This window comes from Dromiciops gliroides, chromosome 5 (genome assembly GCF_019393635.1).
Source record: "Dromiciops gliroides isolate mDroGli1 chromosome 5, mDroGli1.pri, whole genome shotgun sequence".
NCBI classification, from domain to species: Eukaryota; Metazoa; Chordata; class Mammalia; order Microbiotheria; family Microbiotheriidae; genus Dromiciops; species Dromiciops gliroides.
The window spans coordinates 38955935-38965103 of NC_057865.1; positions in this window are offsets into that span (position 1 = coordinate 38955935).

The following is a 9169-nucleotide window of genomic DNA, read 5'->3' on the forward strand; positions in this document are numbered from 1 at the left end:
CCACCAGGGCACTGGGCACTGTTCATCAGTGGGCAGCAGTGGAACAGTTGTCTCAGGCCTTTGTGAGCCAACTCCAAAGCATGGCTTTCTCCTATTCTGCCTCCTAAGACTGTTGAGGCTTATCTCAACCATTTTCAACAGTGCCTGGTTCAAACCCATTTGTGCTCATCAGCTCCCCACTGTACCCTCCACACATCCATGCATCTATCCATACACACGGACACAGACACCATGTACTCACAGGCACACAGACATGGACACCCCAAAGAGCAATTAAGCAAATCATCACCAGCTGACCCTTGGCAGGCAAAGAGAATCTCCTGAGTCTATTCAGCCTTCTTCATTTTGTCCTTAGAGAGTGTGGGGAGGGGTGTCCTCAGCTCCTACCAAAGTGGCTCCTGTCCCATATTAGCAAAGAAATTTGAAGTTCTTGGGGCTTCTGCTGCAGCACCTACTGCCACACACACCCTCCAAGCGCCCTACAAATTCTATTCAACCACACATGTTCTTTCTACTGAGAGACAGTGGAGTTTAGACATCATACCCGCAAACAGAGATCTTTGGATTTGACAAGCCTGAGATAGTTTGTCATAGTTTATTGTGTGGTCTTAGCCTTCTCCAACCCCAACTCCCCCCATCCCCATCCCCCAGAGGTGACTTCCTCCTTAAATTATCTCCCATGTGCTTCATACTTTAACTGGTATTTGTCTTGGTGTCTTATCAACCCTTAATAGATGATGAACTCGGGGGCAGCTAGGTGGCGCGGTGGATAAAGCACCGGCCCTGTATTCAGGAGTACCTGAGTTCAAATCTGGCCTCAGACACTTTACACTTACTAGCTGTGTGACCCTGGGCAAGTCACTTAACCCCCATGGCCCCGCAATCCCCGCCCCCCAACAACAACAAAAAAATCCCAAAAAAACAAAAACAAAACAAACAAAAAGATGATGAACTCCTTGAGGGCAGGGACTGCATGATTTTTATTTTTGCATCTCTAGCTCCTAACACTTAGTGGGTGCTTAATAAATGTCTATTGATTTGAATTAGTCTTGCACAAATCATTTGGCCTGAGGGCAGCTAGGTGGTGCAGTGGATAAAGCACTGGCCTTGGATTCAGGAGGACCTGAGTTCAAATCCAGCCTCAGACACTTGACACTTACTGTGTGACCCTGGGCAAGTAACTTAACCCTCATTGCCCAGACCAAAAAAACAAAACAAACAAACAAAAAAACCCAACAACAAATCATTTGGCCTTAGTTTTTTCATCAGCAAAATAGGGGTCAAACAATCTCTCTCTCTCTCTCTCTCTCCTCTCCTCTCTCTCTCTCTCTCTCTCCCTTCTCTCACCCCTGCCCCTCAGTCTGTGTGTATGTGTGTGTGTGTATCTCTCTCTCTCTCTCTCTCTCCTCTCTTCCCCTCCCTGCCCCACCCCAACCCAGCTCTGCCCGCCATCTCTCTGTCTCTGTCTCTCAGCTCCTACTCTTGCTCTGCCTCCATCTCTCTCTGTCTCTCTCACTCTCTTGCTCTATCTCTGGCTTTCTTCCTGACTCTGTCTCTGTCTCTATCTGCTTCTCCTCTCATAATCAGCAGTACTTCCAATGTGCTTTAGTACTCATACACCCCAAGGGGTCCAGAAACACCAGTAGCGACCCTGCTTCCATCAAAGCTCTTTGGCCAAGTCATGAGGTGCCAACGGGCATCAAGCTTCCGGAGTATGCTGTGCTCAGGGATGGCCAAAGGGAGCCCAGCACACAGGAAACCACGTGACCGTGTGAAGGGGAAGGAGCTCCAGCTGTGGAGGGCCAAGGTGACTTGGAGAGCTTTGATCTGAGTCGGATCAAGATGCATATTAATGCTACCAGAGCAGTCCGGGGATGTTGGGATGTCGTTATACTCATCTCCAAGAACCAGTCAGAATCTGACCCCCGAGGCTCAGTGAGTAGTTTATGCAGCATTGCTCTAATATATTCAAATCAAGATGTAAAGACCAAAAAGGAAGTGGGGAGTACAGCCAAGGGAAGGCCCTGGCATGAAGTAGGAGCACTGTCTGGGAGCCATTTAGTACAGTCTCAATGCGAGGTTGAGCTGGTAGGGCGATGAATCCTCAGCTCGGGAGAGATTTCCTATTTCCAAAGCACCTTCTGCTCATGTTTTCACCCTGCTTTTTTCTTTAATCAAAAGTCTGAACCATCAGGGCAAATGGACGTGCTGGTAGTCCAAGAATATAATTTTTTTTTAAACAAATAAAATCAAAGTCAGCCCGTGCCAAGTTTCAGTCTGAAACCAAGTCCTTTGAAGTTGGCCTGACAGATGCCCTGATTAGACTGTGTAAGAAATCTCCAAGTACAGAGAGTCTCGGAAAGTTTCAGGTGGAATTTCAAGGCTTGCCATGTGTCCTCATGTCTCTTTTGACTCAGCAGGGTTTGGAAAAGATCTCATGGAGGAAGCCTCCCCTCCGTTCCCCCCTGTCCCATCCATAGCTGTTGAACAGAACTCTATAGCCGTTAACATGAGGAGTGCTCAAGCTCCCACATTGGCAGATGGCTTGCCAAAACATGAACCGCACTTATCGTTTAGAGAAGGGAGAGCCCAGGGAACACACTGTGCAGAACTGCAGGATTTAGGTAGACACAGCTTCATCCGCTCCACAAATGACCAAGGCCAAGCCATTCAGGCTACTGTGCTCTCTCCCTACTCTCCTCACTCCCTAACTTGGAAAATTACATGATTTACCAATGGTGCCCAGAAAGCAGCCCATTCCGTGGCTCAGCTGGTTTCTGCCACCTCCTCTTTATCGACACACTTTAGCCCCAAACTGAGGGACAGGTCGTACCCTCTTCCCACGTGGGTGCTTCTTTGTCAGTTGTAAAAAAAAAAAAATTATTAAGTATATCTAATCTAAGAAAAAATATAACTGTACTTATATGAAGAAAATTATAAGTTTAGAAGAATTATAATTGGGCCATAAATCCTGCTGCGGTCGCCATTCAAATGTAAAATATTTTAACTAGGCTTGCCTAATTTGGGGGGACTCATCTGACTGGAGGACTTGACTGGGGACTTTTGACTTGCTGGCTATCTGACTGATATTGAATTTCTAAGCCAATCTGTTAGGAGCCGTTTAAAAATTTCTCCACACTGCTCCACTCCGAAATTGATAAGCAAAAGATTAAGAGCCTCTTAATTAAATAATCAAAAGCAGAATTTATTTATAGAAAATCAATGTTACAAGAGTTAGGGTTAAGAAATACAAATTATACAACCAGTCTGCTTTTAATATAATAAGGGCTGTTGCCACCTCTTGCCTTAGGGTACACTCCAGCTTTCTCCAACTTTCACCATTTTCTTCTTCACTTCAGCTCCCCTGCTTCACTTTCACTGCTCAGCTGCTTTCTTCTAACTCCAAGCCCCTTTCACTTTCTCGACCCCCCTTACCACCTAACTTTCCTCTCTGTACTGCTGCGCTGAACCCTCTGTGCTCTCGTCTGTCACAGACCTCCTTGCGTTCTCTTAGTCGTCCGGCGTCCTCCAGCCTCCTTGCTCTTAGCTTTTTCTCCATCTCCCCGCTCCTTACATTAGCCTCAGTCTCCTTACCGTCCCTTTCTCACCATCCTCTCAGTGTCTCTAGTCTCCTCTCACTGTCTCTATCCTCCTGCGTCCTTCTGTTCTCTTAGATCTTCCCCTTCCACTGTCTTCTCCCCTGTCTATATGTTTGGACCTGGAAGGAGCCTTGGGGGCCTCTAGTCCTTGGGCCTTCATCTGAAAAATAAAGGTCCAGAGAGGTCGTGATGATTTGCTCAAGGCCATGCAGGTCATGACAGTCAGAATTGTCCTTAGGCCCCATGACCCCAGATTCTTTGCATTATTCTGTTCTCCCCTCCAAAAAATTTTGTTTAATGCCCCAGAATGGGCTTCAGGGTCAGTAGGACATCTCGTCCTCATCCAGGAAGTGCTGGCCTTCTCTTCTCTCATGTCAATCTTTGGAGTGTCCCATATACTAGTGTATTATAGCCCATCTTGGACCTGGAGTCTGGAAGACCTCGTTCTAAGCCCACCTCAGACAATTTGACAGTGGGGGAGTCATTTGACTTTCTTATCTGTAAAATGGGGGAGTGATCTCAGTGGCCTCTAAGAGCTCTTCCAGCTTTAAGTCTGATGATCCTGTTAAGGGCTAAAATTCTAGCTAAACTGTCTAAAATATCTAATGAGTGGTCGCCAATAATTATAAGCTTTAGCAAGAGTTAGACTTTTAAAGCATTTATTAAGGAGAATAAGAATTTGGTAAAAGAGAGATAAGGCCTAGATTCCTATCTATTAAAGGAGCGCGCCATTTCTAGCTCTGCTCTCCACCAGAGTCCAGGAGGAAAGAGCCTCAGTATCTCTTCTTTCCTCCTCCCACTCGCACCGCGTCACTTCCTGACGCCAAAGAAAGGACTTCTGTCTTGCCCTCAAAAGACCTTCGCTTCATGGGCGGAACTCTTCTACAGTAAGTCTCCGCAGGTGGCGTCATTCCAATCGTATACAATCCTATAATCCTAAACATTCCTGATTCCTTTGGTCAGTCCTTGTTAGGGCATGGTGTCAGCCCATTTGATCATCATGATGGTCATCATCCTTGGAACCCAATGAAACTCATTGATGTCTCTTCTAAGAGGATCCCTGAATGGGACAGGGGGGCTATACCCTTACTCTGGTACTAGATGTCATTCACTTTTTTTGGCTCCTATAAACAACCATGATTCATATGAACCTTGTAGTCCACCAAATACTTAGATTGCTTTCCCATAAATTGCTATCCACCAAACTTCCCAGCCTTATACTGGTGCTGTTCATTTTAAAAATCTGATGTATGGCCTTGCATTTATCCCAATTAAATTTTGTCTTTTTAGTTCATTTCACTCCTTTTGGATCCTAACTCTGTCAATCCATCTCAGCTTCTTGGTTATGCAATTTTAATTCATAAGCCCTCATTCAAGTCACTGATCAAAACAATAGAGTCCTGAGGCACTAAAGGAACCTTTCTCCAATCAACCAGATCAATCTGAAATCTACCTGACAATGCTATCATAATATTTCTATAATAATAGGCTGTTAGCGGATGCAAAGTGCATAGAGCACCAGGCCTGGAGTCAGGAAGATTCATTATCAGGAGTTCAAAACCTGGCCTCAGGCACTTACTAATTGTGACCTTGGGCAAATCAGCTAACCCCTCTGCCTCTGTTTCCTCATCTGTAAAATGATCTTGAGAAGGAAATGGCAAACCAGTCCAGTTATCTTTGCCAAGAGAGAACCCCAAATGGCATCACAAGAGTCAGACATGCCTGAAATAACCAAACAACAAGAAAGTTATAATAATTAACATCTAGCAAAGTCCTTTACAAATTAATTTCATTTTATCCTCGCAATAACCTGGGGAGGTAGATACTATTGTTATCATTGTTAATCCTGATTGCCTCCAAAAAAAAAAAAAAGAGTAATACAGATGACTATTTCTTGGAGTATGTTCCAGATAGATATGGCAACTCATGCTTTCGATAGTGATTGCACTAGTGATTGCACTTGGTGTGGGGAGGGGGAGAGACAAACATTTCTTAAGAGCCTATATGTGCCAGACATTGTACTAAGTGATTATAAATATTATCTCTTTTGACTTTACAGATGAGGAAACAGAGATACCATGATTAAGTGACTTACCCAAGGTTACACAGCTTGAGCAGCTGAGGGAAGGTTTGAATTCAGTTCTACCTGACTCCAGGTCCACTGCACTATTCAGGGTCACCGAGCTGCCTTACATAGTCCACTGCTCTCCCTCTTTCCACAAGGATATTACTAGAGATTTTAAAAAATGCTTTAATGAGATACAGATAAGCTATTTCCATGGATCTGAAATGTTGTCAAAAGAGGGAATGAGGTTAATTTGGTATGACTGTTCTTAATGAGCTCATGCTGGCTTTTTAGTGATCCACTCCCTCCCTTTCTGAGTGCTTGCAAATCATCCTTAATAATATGTGACATCCTTGAGGAAAGGGGTTGTTTCATTCTTTTTCTTCTTCTTCTTTTTTTTTTTTTAGTGAGGCAATTTGGGGTTGAAGTGACTTGCCCATGGTCACACAGCTAGTAAGTGTTAAGTGTCTGAGGCCGGATTTGAACTCAGGTACTCCTGACTCCAGGGCCGGTGCTCTATCCACAGCGCCCACCTAGCTGCTGCCCCTGTTTCATTCTTTAAATCTGAAAACTCCAGGATCTAGCCTAGTGCCTGGTGCTGAGCAGATACCTAATCAGCTTCTAGATTGGTCTACCCTGGAATTTACTGGGAATCCATTCAAAGTATAAAGACTGGAGGTCAATTTATTTAGAAAAGAGATAAAGAAATCTGTAATTATGATTCAATCCAGGTCAGGAAAAACTGGAGGATACAAGAAAAGTTCAGGGTCTCCACAGGGGGACCTGGGTAGGCATCCAGAGTGCCAAGCTAAGTGGTGGGTATGGGTAGAGGGAAGGTCAGGAAGTACAGGTCAGTATTCAGAGAGACAAGTTGAAAACAAGGGTTCAGACAGAAGCAGGATCTAAAAACAAAAATCACAGTTCACAGTTCAAATCAGCCAAAAGGAAATGGGTAGAGAATGAATGAGTCTAGTAGAAGGATAAAAGCCAAAGAAAGATAACAATAATAAACAAATGTCAAGATAATGCACAAAAATACTCATTCCCACGGGTCCTATCTCTGATGGGATTTGAATACTTCTCTGTGGGACAAAAAGAAGGCACCTTCTGAGTACAGTGAATACAAGGAAAGCTGAGCCAACTGGAAAAGATAGTCATGCTATTGGGCAAATGAAATTCCAGGGTCATACTGATTGCTGCAGGAGCCATCACAACTGGCAAATACTGGAGCAAGACAGCTACAGGACCATATGAAGAGAAGGAAAGCAGACTCAGAAAGAATACTGGTGACAACAGAAATCAAAGTGATAACACTTTTTTCAAATTCATTGTGGATAAAAGTCACTAGATAAGGATTCATTGAGATGAAGTTTTTTTTGGGGTTTTTGTTGGGTTTTTTTTTGGGGGGGGGAGGGAGTTGTGAGACAATTGGGGTTAAGTGACTTGTCTGGGTATTTTAGCTGTAGAATAAATGAGTGTAACTTTTTCTCCAAAGAAAAAGAGGAAAGACTGGGGCAGCTAGGTGGCGCAGTGGATAGAGCAGCTGGCCCTGGATTCAGAAGGACCTGAGTTCAAATCCGGCCTCAGGACACTTGACCACTTACTAGCTGTGTGACCCTGGGCAAGTCACTTAACCCCAACTGCCTCACAAAAAAAAAAAAGAAGCGAGACCTTCAAGCAGGTGAAAGTTAAAGGAGAAATTTATACAGGAATGGGTAAGGGAAGATCTCCTGTTTCCTTCAGTTAATATTCCAATATCTTTTGCCCACCTTTGTCATGTTTGCAATGCATTTGATTTTTTCTACTATCCAAGATAGGTAGATACTCTTTTCTATGTTCAACCATAAAAGCACTAAGTAATATGGTATCAACATTCAGCCCTTCTTCAGCCTATAAAAGACAGTGTCACTGTAATATCCAAAGAAGGAGTGCACTAACTTAACTGTCCACCAGATGTCACCCTACTTGAGCCACGAGCTCAGCCATGAGAATCCTTGACAGATGTTTGAGTATCCTCTAATAACAGGATGCAGTACCCCTAATGTCCACCAGAGGATGCTCAGCCTGCACATGCCAATGCTACTCAACTCTTGGACTTCCAAACCAGCTTCCCCTCCAGCACTTTGGGGCCTTCTCACCCTTGGAACAGCCTACCTACCACCCTTACGGCCCAGTTTCCTCCTGGAGCCTCCATTTTGTGGAGGGATCTGCTCATTCTTCCCCTCCTAGCCCTATTCTTTTTTTGGGTGGGGGGGGGGGTGTGTTTTTTTGGTGAGGCAATTGGGGTTAAGTGACTTGCCCTAGGGTCACACAGCTATAAGTGTTAAGTGTCTGAGGCCGGATTTGAACTCAGGTCCTCCTGACTCCAGGGACAGTGCTCTATCCACTGCGCCACCTAGCTGCCCCCCTAGCCCTATTCTTGACTTTACATCCTTCAAATCATGCTTCATCTAGGAAACCTTCATGCCCTTCTCTATTCCTTCACCTTTCCAGCTCCTGTTTCTCTTCCCCCTTCAGAATGTAATCCTCCAATAATCCACCATCAATAAACATTTATTAAGCACTTATTATGCATCAGGCACTGTACTCTCAGAATGTAAGCCCCTTGAGGCTTTCTTTTTGTTTTGTAATCTGAATCCCTAGCAGTTAACACAATACCTTCATAAATGCTTGTTTCCTTATGTTCTTCCTTCACCAGTAAGGCCATGTAGGAAGTAGCTTTGTTAACCCCTTGCTGCACCAGGCCTGAATTTTAATTTAGGGAAATGAAATATTACATATTTTTGTTTAATGAAATCTACCATTTAAACCTAGATCAGAGCCCCTGATCTTACTGGAGGGTTCCTTCTCTTCAATTCACTTTCCACTGTATCCTAGATTCAGAGATCTCAGAGTATTCTGTGATCACATAGTTATTTTTTTGGGTTTTTTTGGTTTTGTTTTTTGCAGGTCAATGAGGGTTAAGTGACTTGCCCATGGGTCACACAGCTAGTAAGTGTCAAGTGTCTGAGGTCGCATTTGAACTCGGGTCCTCCTGAATCCAGAGCGGTGCTTTACGCACTGTGCCATCTAGCTGCCCCCGCATCACATAGTTTATTATACATAAAGTGAAAAAGATATCAGAACAAACACTTCCATGTGGTCCCCAATCACCTAGAGCTACTCCTGGATCTCTCCTTGAAATTTGAAAGGCAAGGCTACAGGAAGGAAGAGGGGAAATAAATGAGGAAATGAGGATGCATCCCTTGCTATCTGCTCCAAGATGAAACCCCCAAGGGAAAATTACTCTCCTGGGCTAGGATCTTCAGAAACTGCTCTGTTATTCTTTCTCTCTAGGAATTATGTGGGGCAGGGAGAGGGAGGGTTGTATGAAATAGTGATAATAATTCAATGAGATAAAAGGGTAAGGCTGATAACCAATTTTAGCAAATCACGTTTACCTGAGGCTGGATTTGAACTCAGGAACTCCTGAATCCAAGGCTGTTGCTTTATCCACTGTGCCACC